Genomic DNA, 7,792 nt, shown 5'->3' with positions numbered 1-7,792 from the left:
GGCTAGGGCAGAGGGGTGTACATGATAAGCAGGGAGTGAGGACACAGCTGGTTGTTAGAAAAATAACTTATATTGAACAAACAGTGCAAGGAAGCTCCTTGATTTAAAAAAATATCAGGCAAAGAAAAGTAAAAAAGGTAGCAGTAGAGTTCTGGGCAGTACCAGAGCAGCCAGTTGCAGTTGTGCATGGGAAGAGGGGAGCAGTGCAGTGTAGCATGCCAACAGGACCAACCAAATGCTCTGGTGTCATGGAGCATTTGGTATCCACACGTAACACTGAGCTCGTTCACAGTGACCCAATTCAAAATAACGTGAGTTTTCCAGAACACTTCTGAACTGTTCCAGATACATCGTTAAACTGGTTTATCAGGCTTATGTATCTGTCCCCTTCAGGTTTAAACCAAATTGAAACCATTCTGAGTGTTGTGCATCCACGCCCTTTGCTTTTGCTGTAGCAAAGCAAACCCTGCAGACACATGTGGCTAGAGCCAAGTCCTCATGAGTCCTCAGGTTCCCTATTCAGACCCCACCCGGTCATAAGTATCTTACCACTCAGCCTTCACAAAACACCTCCAGGTGCCCAGATTCAGGAATGACTCCAGCCACTAGTAACATGCTCCAAATACCTATGGGAAAGGAAGCAACTGGCTTGTCAGAACAAGTCCATGTGCACTGCCCTCCAACACTCCACTTTCCACATGGTAAAAAGCACCAGTTTAAACAGGCTGGGCCTTTGCAGAACCTAGAGACAGAAGCCACCTTTCTCTTTTTTCTTACCCTCTGCTGCCACCCCGTGGTCATTTCACACCTTGTGTTCCCACTTTTAAGGTGACTGAAGCTATGAAACCACATTTCTTTAGCTAAGGGAAAAAACAGGGATTCCAGAGATGCTGGTTCTATTTCCACCTCTCCCACTGACTCACAGGGGGATTTTGGATCAGTTTTTCTTCTGTGCATCTGTAAAATAGGAGGAGTGATGTGTATATGCCATCATGAAGTGTTTGGACCTTCACTAAAATTCTTCTGGGTAACTGCAAACCATCATTAATTTCACTGTGCCTGGCAAGCAAGGCCGAAAGCAAGACTGAGCAGCCTGAACTATGGAGAAAATGTCCTTGTTCACCGCTGAGATGAAATTAAAATTGTTTTCGTCAATCTGGGCTCTTGGATGTTGACTCTATATTTCCAATCTTTGAAATGTTCTTCTCTCTTCCACTTTATGGGCATTTGTCTTGTTTTGTATTAAGATGTTCCAGCAAGATGTAGATCTTTTTCCCAGCAATGATTTTTGATACCGTTGCAGATAGTCAAAAAGCACATTTCCCGTTTAAAGCTTTTGTATTAAAAAAGGAGATAATTACAGCACTTGTTAAACTACAGATTCTTTGACTGTTGACTGTTTAAAATGGTCTAACTATTTCCCTCCTTTTCATGTGTATTTAATGTATTTAAAAGGCATTAGTGTAACCGGCACTGCGTGACCCAAGGTACCAATGTCAAGGAGGTCAAAGAAGGGGCTCTAAGGGAAATTTGCCCTACTGGGCTGCTAAATCCAGGGCTGCACTTGCATTGGTGACTGGAACTGGCAACATTTGGGGGTCAGGGCCTGCCCTGTGAGAGGGACAGCTGGTGGTTCATTTATCAGGTCCCCTCATCAACCCCGGTTCCTGCATCAGTCTCATGCTGCTTGAGAGGTGCTGCAGCTGCGGGGGAAGGTATCAGCAGAGTTAATGCAGACCCTCTATTGCAGCTGCTGCCTTTGTCACTGGGGCAAGGCGGGGGGGAGCAAAAGTCTTGTTTTTAACCTATGAAAACTTTTCAGGAAAATTTTTTGCTATATTTTTTCCCTCTAATTTATTTCCTGTGATCACAGATTACTCACTAGAAATCCATGGAACCTGAGATGTTCTGAATGAAATATTTCAGGCTCAGTGAAACTTTGTTCTGTTGGAAAATTTCCAACCAGTTGTAGCCACACCCATGCTGTTGCTTTAAGTGGATAAATAGCACGGAAGACAACTAGGAGTTGGATCAACAGAGACAAGAACCAAAAGTTTTACTATTAGGTAGGAACTCACAGACTAGAGGCACCGAGGACAAAGAATTGGCTGACATACTTCTTTAGGGGTCATTGCTAAGATGGGGTGGGGTATATAACAATATACATTTTACATAATGTAAAATAAAGCTTCTGCCAGGTCCTGCCCTGCTGCCAGGCCCCAGTTCAAAGGACTGGGTTCAAATTTAGGGGCTTAACATCAACTAAAGTAAGAAAGTTTAGTTGTCAGAAACATGTTTTCATTAAAAAGAAAAAAATCTTGGGTTGGTAACCTTACTTGACTGCAGCCATATCCCCACCCAACACAGGGGTCCCCTACTCACCCTCATATTCTGATGTCCCTAACTGCACCCTGCACCATGCTATCCCTTTAGCCTACCCCACTCCCCCCATCTTAGCACAGAGCCCCAAAAAGAAGCTTCCCTGTGACCCAACAGTTTTACAAGCAGCAGATGGGACTCAGCAGTAGCAGGGGAAGAGGTCTACAAAGCCATAAGAGAAGGCTCCCTGCAGGGTGCAGCACTCACATTCAGACACCAGGTGCAGCTACAGTGCTCTGTCTGTCCATCAGCTTGCTTCTAGTTTCTTTCTGACCACAACACTTCAACCAACCTCAAATTGTTTAGTGTTTATATTGATAGCTCAGATTTTGTTGTTTGTTGTTTGTTTACATACTTTACCAACAGGCATTTTTAGCCTTGATTTTTACTGACTGTAAATTTACAGGCAGTTGGCAACCCTAGCAGCTTGAAGCTCTTCTGCTCCAAGTGATGGCTCTGATTTGGAGGTCATCAGTTATCATCTCCCAGCAGCAACTTCTGGCCAGAGGCAGAATAATGGCAGTACTGTAGAGCTACAAGCTGGGCAGTATCCTTTTGATAGATACCTTAGAAACCCTGTAGATGAAAAGATATATAATGGAAGGCTTTTCTTAGTAAGACAGAAACCCAGCCCTTCCCCCACTCTTGCTCTGGTTCAAGAAGTCAAATGGGCAGCAGAATTATCCTGGCAATATTGGGCAAGGGAAAAACCAGAGGAGGGGAGCCCCAGCACGAGTTAAGACCATGCTTCCCAGAACACCTGAACATCATAATTTGACTGCTGGGAAGAGACAAGGTGTTCATAGCACCAGCCACTCCAGAACAGACTCTGTCATGATGTCAGTTCCATGCATACAGGCCCTCTCAAGGCCCACTTCCCTCGTGTGTACCCTGAGTGCTCAGGATGTGGCACGTTTTTGACCCAAGGACAATAGAGGAAATGTTTCACATCTTATTTAACAATAACGCCTCAATTTCCACTGAAATCATTTGAAGTTAAGAGCACTGCCCACTTTGGTATGGCTCCACTTACCACCTCCCTGGCATGGTAATAACAATGATCTTAACAGCTTTCCTGCCTCTTCCCTTCATCCTTTCTCTCTTTCTGCATCCTCATCCCCCTTTTTATCTCCTTTTTACTGCCTTTTTGTTCAAACTCTTGCCATAGTATTTGATGTTTGATCATAATTACCATTAGTAGTGTGTAATTCTCACGTTTGAATAATTAATGTGCACCCTGATGTGAGGGAGTGAAAGCAGACTGTCTTTAGAAGGTGAACTTAAAAACCTATGGCTTATCTAAATAATCTTTCCATGTAAAATGATATATGCACCACTTCTTTTTCCAAGACAAACGTTTGGGGAGGTGAGAGACCAGCACTTTTCTGCTAGCAGTATGTTACAAACTTGGTCCCTTGTATACATCTTTCTTGCTGGCTATCAAATCACTCCCCTTTAAGTTTATTTTCTGTTCTGGGTGGTCCAAAAGAATGTTGAAGGCAATGGTTCTCAACCTTTTTATTCTTAAGGCACCTCTCCATAGCTTTTCTGAATTTGGTAGCATCCTGTTTCAAAAACAAATTTATGTATATATATATAATGCTTATATGCTCACGCAGGGGTTTAGCAGTAAGGCTGTGAAAAGCTTCGGTCCCCAACTCAATTCACCAGAGATTTGGCTCGATTCGGTGGCCGAATCTCCAGATCAAATCAGAGGACCCTTTAATCTCTCTGAATCAAATCGGAACCCTCAGGTATTTGTCTAACATGCTCTTAAAGATTTCCAAGGATGAAGATGCCACAACCTCTCAGAGTAGCCTGTCTCAATGATTTAGCACCTCATAGTGAGTAAATTCTTCCTAATGTCCACTCTCAGTTTCCCATGCTGGAATTTGAGACTATTGCTCCTTGTCCCGTCCCCATAACCACAAAGAATAACCTACATTTCATTCCTCTTAAAATCTTCCCTTGAAGAGGATAGAATTTACAACACGCGGAGGTCAGGAGCACACACCTTAATCTTTGCTTGGACAAGGGTACTGTGGGCAGCACCTGGCTTTTAGGCTGGAGAGGATGTGACCTGCTGCCTGTGCTCTCAGGGGACTGACTGCCTTGCTTACCTCACTTGGACCAGCTGGGACCTGGGCATTGATCTGGGCTTGCTGCTGGTGGTGCCTGTTTACCTGCTGCCTCAGGAGATGGGTGATTTCCCCTGATCTTCTGATTGGAGCCAGCTGGGTGCCTGATTCTGCTCTGGCCTCATTACAGTACAATTTTACTATTCCTGCACTGTGGATGTGTAAGTGTTCACACGCAGCTTGACCAGGTGTAATAGGATATGTACTGCTTGGGTAGGTGCATGGCTATGTGCACACATCCATTGTACATGCATAAGTCACAACTTGCAGTTAAATCAAAAGAAACACAAGTGATGGGTGGTAGTTACTTAACAAGGAAGGGGCCATCCAGTGCCTTAGCCCCAAGAGTTGAGTGGTTGAAAGCACTTTCCCACAGAGTGAGAAGGCCAGCTGTTTGCCTAGAGGGAACTTGAACCTACATCTCTCCAAATTCCCAGCATGGTGTTCTACTGTTCACACCACAACTCAGGCTTGCTAGTTGCTTTCTGTAATTATTTTTTTAAGCTGGCTCCTTGGGAAGCCATGCAAAGCAGATGTATGGGACCAGGAGGAAGCAAACAAGTCAGAGGATATTTGGATCTATAAAATGGATCCCCCCTCTAGAAGGGAACTGGTCTTAGCTTTTACCCTAGACCAAAGGTAGGCAACATTTTTTGGCTGGAGTGCTGAGAAAAACACAAAGTCTACCTTAGAGGGTACCTGAGTGCCAGTATGTCAGAAAACAAAACAAGGGGGGCGGGGGGGAAGGGGAGGGATACATGACAGGGCGCACTGCATATTAATGTTCATAGATTTCATAGACATTCGGGCTGGAAGGGACCCCGGAGAATCATTGAGTCCAGCCCCCCTCTCTCTTTATATAATTAAGCTATTGTTGTATGTAAAGTAAACAAGATATTTAAAATGCTTAAGAAGCTTCATTTAAAATTAAAATTTAAATGCAGATCCTACCAGTTTAGTGTGATCCTTGCCCTTGCTTTTCCTTGCTGAGTTTTCCAGTGCCCAGCTTGTATTTGGATACTTTAAGCTGCACGCAGGTTTCTGAGTGATCAGCTGTTAACTGGCTCCAAGAGGGACAGAGGACTCAACACCCATCCACTGAAAAACAAACAAATCCAAGTTGCTTTCCTTGAAGTTTTATGGTTTAATTAGAAAAGAAAACATTGGGCCAAATCACTGGAAATCTTGCAGTCTGTCAGAAACTTTTGATTCCAGTTCTTACACATACATTCCAATCTCATCGACACTGACAGTGCAACGTGTCGATAGCTCTTTTGTATGTTGGAAGTAGCGGAAAGCCGAAGTTCAGATATCCAGAGAAAAAAACTGCTAGTTTTGCAACAAATGCTTTCCAGATTTCATAAAGATCCAGGACCATTTGCCCTGCACCCTGGAGACAGAGGTTGAGTTCATTTAGGTAAGTGGTGATGTCAGTTAGGAACGTGAGCTTACACAGCCATTTGTCATCATCCAGTTCCGGGTAGCTTTGTCCTTTTTCCAACAAAAAGGCCTCGATTGCATCAAAACAGTTTACAAAGTGCATCAAAACCTTGCCCCCGGATGTTGCTGTGAACTGGAATGTCGTTATATGCACTGTCCATCTCTTCTAACGGTACTTGAAACTGTCTGTGAGTCAAAGCAGATTGAGCAGCAAGGAAATTCACAATTTGCACCACTGTATTCATCACATTATTAAGTTCTGAATTAGAAACATTAGCACACAGGTTTTCTTGATGGTTGATACAGTGAAATTTGACTGTAAATTTGGCTGATTTTATCTTCAAGTAACTTTACAAATTCCTTCTCCTTTTCCGACCATGGCGGGAGCACCATCTGTTGTCACATAAAAATATTTTTCTGATGTTGATGACTCATTCTTCAAAATGGTTTACAAAAGTTTCTGTGATATCTTCCCACTTTGTTGTGCCATGCAGGGGTTTTGGCAACAAAGTTCCTCTTGGTTTTCATCAGAAGCACAATTTTTTGCAACAGCTGCCAGACATGGAACGTCATTTATATCCATGCTCTCATCAAGTGCAACGCTAAACATCACTTTGTTTTATAATGCAGTTGTCTGCTTTTCACTAATGTTTTTCACCATTTCATTTACACGTCTCTCAACTGTTCTGGCAGAGACAGGCAGTTCTTTTATTCTAGAAAGCATCATGTCTATATTTGCCAAATCATTGAACAAAGCCTATGAACTGTTGAGGAAAGCTTCTTTTATATATTCCCCATCTGCAAATGGCTTTCTGTCTTTTGCAATGCACTGTGCAGTTTTGCAACTTCCTTCTGTGGCTTGATTTTTACTTACACTTAAGCGTTTAAAAACACTGATTTGCTTCTTGTATTCTGCTACTGCCTTTTTGATCAATTCAATTGTGTCTGCTTTGTCAAGAAAGGTTTGCTCGTGCTTCATTTGAAGATGTTGTCAAACACTTGATGCACAACAAACAACACTTTCACAACATAAAGCACAAACAGCATGGTCCTTCTTCTGAATAAATCCAACTTAGTATGTCCAAGAAGGCTGAAATGAATGGACAGCTAAGTTTTGCTTTCTTAGGAGCTGACATTTTGTCAAATATACCCTTCAACCTTAGGGGAAAAAAGTCACAACAGACAGTGGCACTGGGCTGGGGTCATCAGTGGCACCCAGCTGGGATCAGGAAGGAACTTTATCTCATGCTCAGTATTGTATGGACTGCTGGGGTATTTGCCTTCTTTTGTAGCAGGGGACTTGGCCCTCTTCCTTGACTCTCTCTGTGTTTTAATAATCCTTGTAGCAGCAGGACAAGGGGATCCAGGCAGGGGCCATTGGCAGTGTCTGCCTGGGCCCAGGGATACTGGGGGCACTAGGATGGGGCTGGGGCCCGAGCAGGGCTTGGGCCATCAGCAGCACCAGGATGGGGCTGGAGCCAGCAGTGGTGCCCATCTGGGGCCAGTAGGGGCACCTGGCTGCAGCTGGGGCCAGCAGTGGTACCAGGATGGGACTGTGGCCCGAGAGCGGCTGAGGCTGACAGCAATGCCTGGCTGGGGCTGGAGCCGTTGGTAGCACTGGGATGAGGCTGGGGCTCATGCAGGGCTGAGGTGGCAGCAGTGCCCAGCTGTGGCTGGGGCTGGGGCCAGGGCCGGCGGCGGTGCTGGGATGGGGATGGGGATGGGCCTGGCAACAGTGCCCAGCTGGAGCTGAGGCCATCAGCAGCACCAGGAGGGGGGTAAAGCTGCGGCCTGCTGAGGGCGGAGGCCGGCAGCAGCACCCAATTGCAGCTGTG

Source organism: Crocodylus porosus, unplaced genomic scaffold, assembly GCF_001723895.1.
Source record: "Crocodylus porosus isolate Cpor-Errol unplaced genomic scaffold, CroPor_comp1, whole genome shotgun sequence".
Taxonomy (NCBI): Eukaryota; Metazoa; Chordata; order Crocodylia; family Crocodylidae; genus Crocodylus; species Crocodylus porosus.
This window is presented reverse-complemented; position numbering follows the sequence as displayed.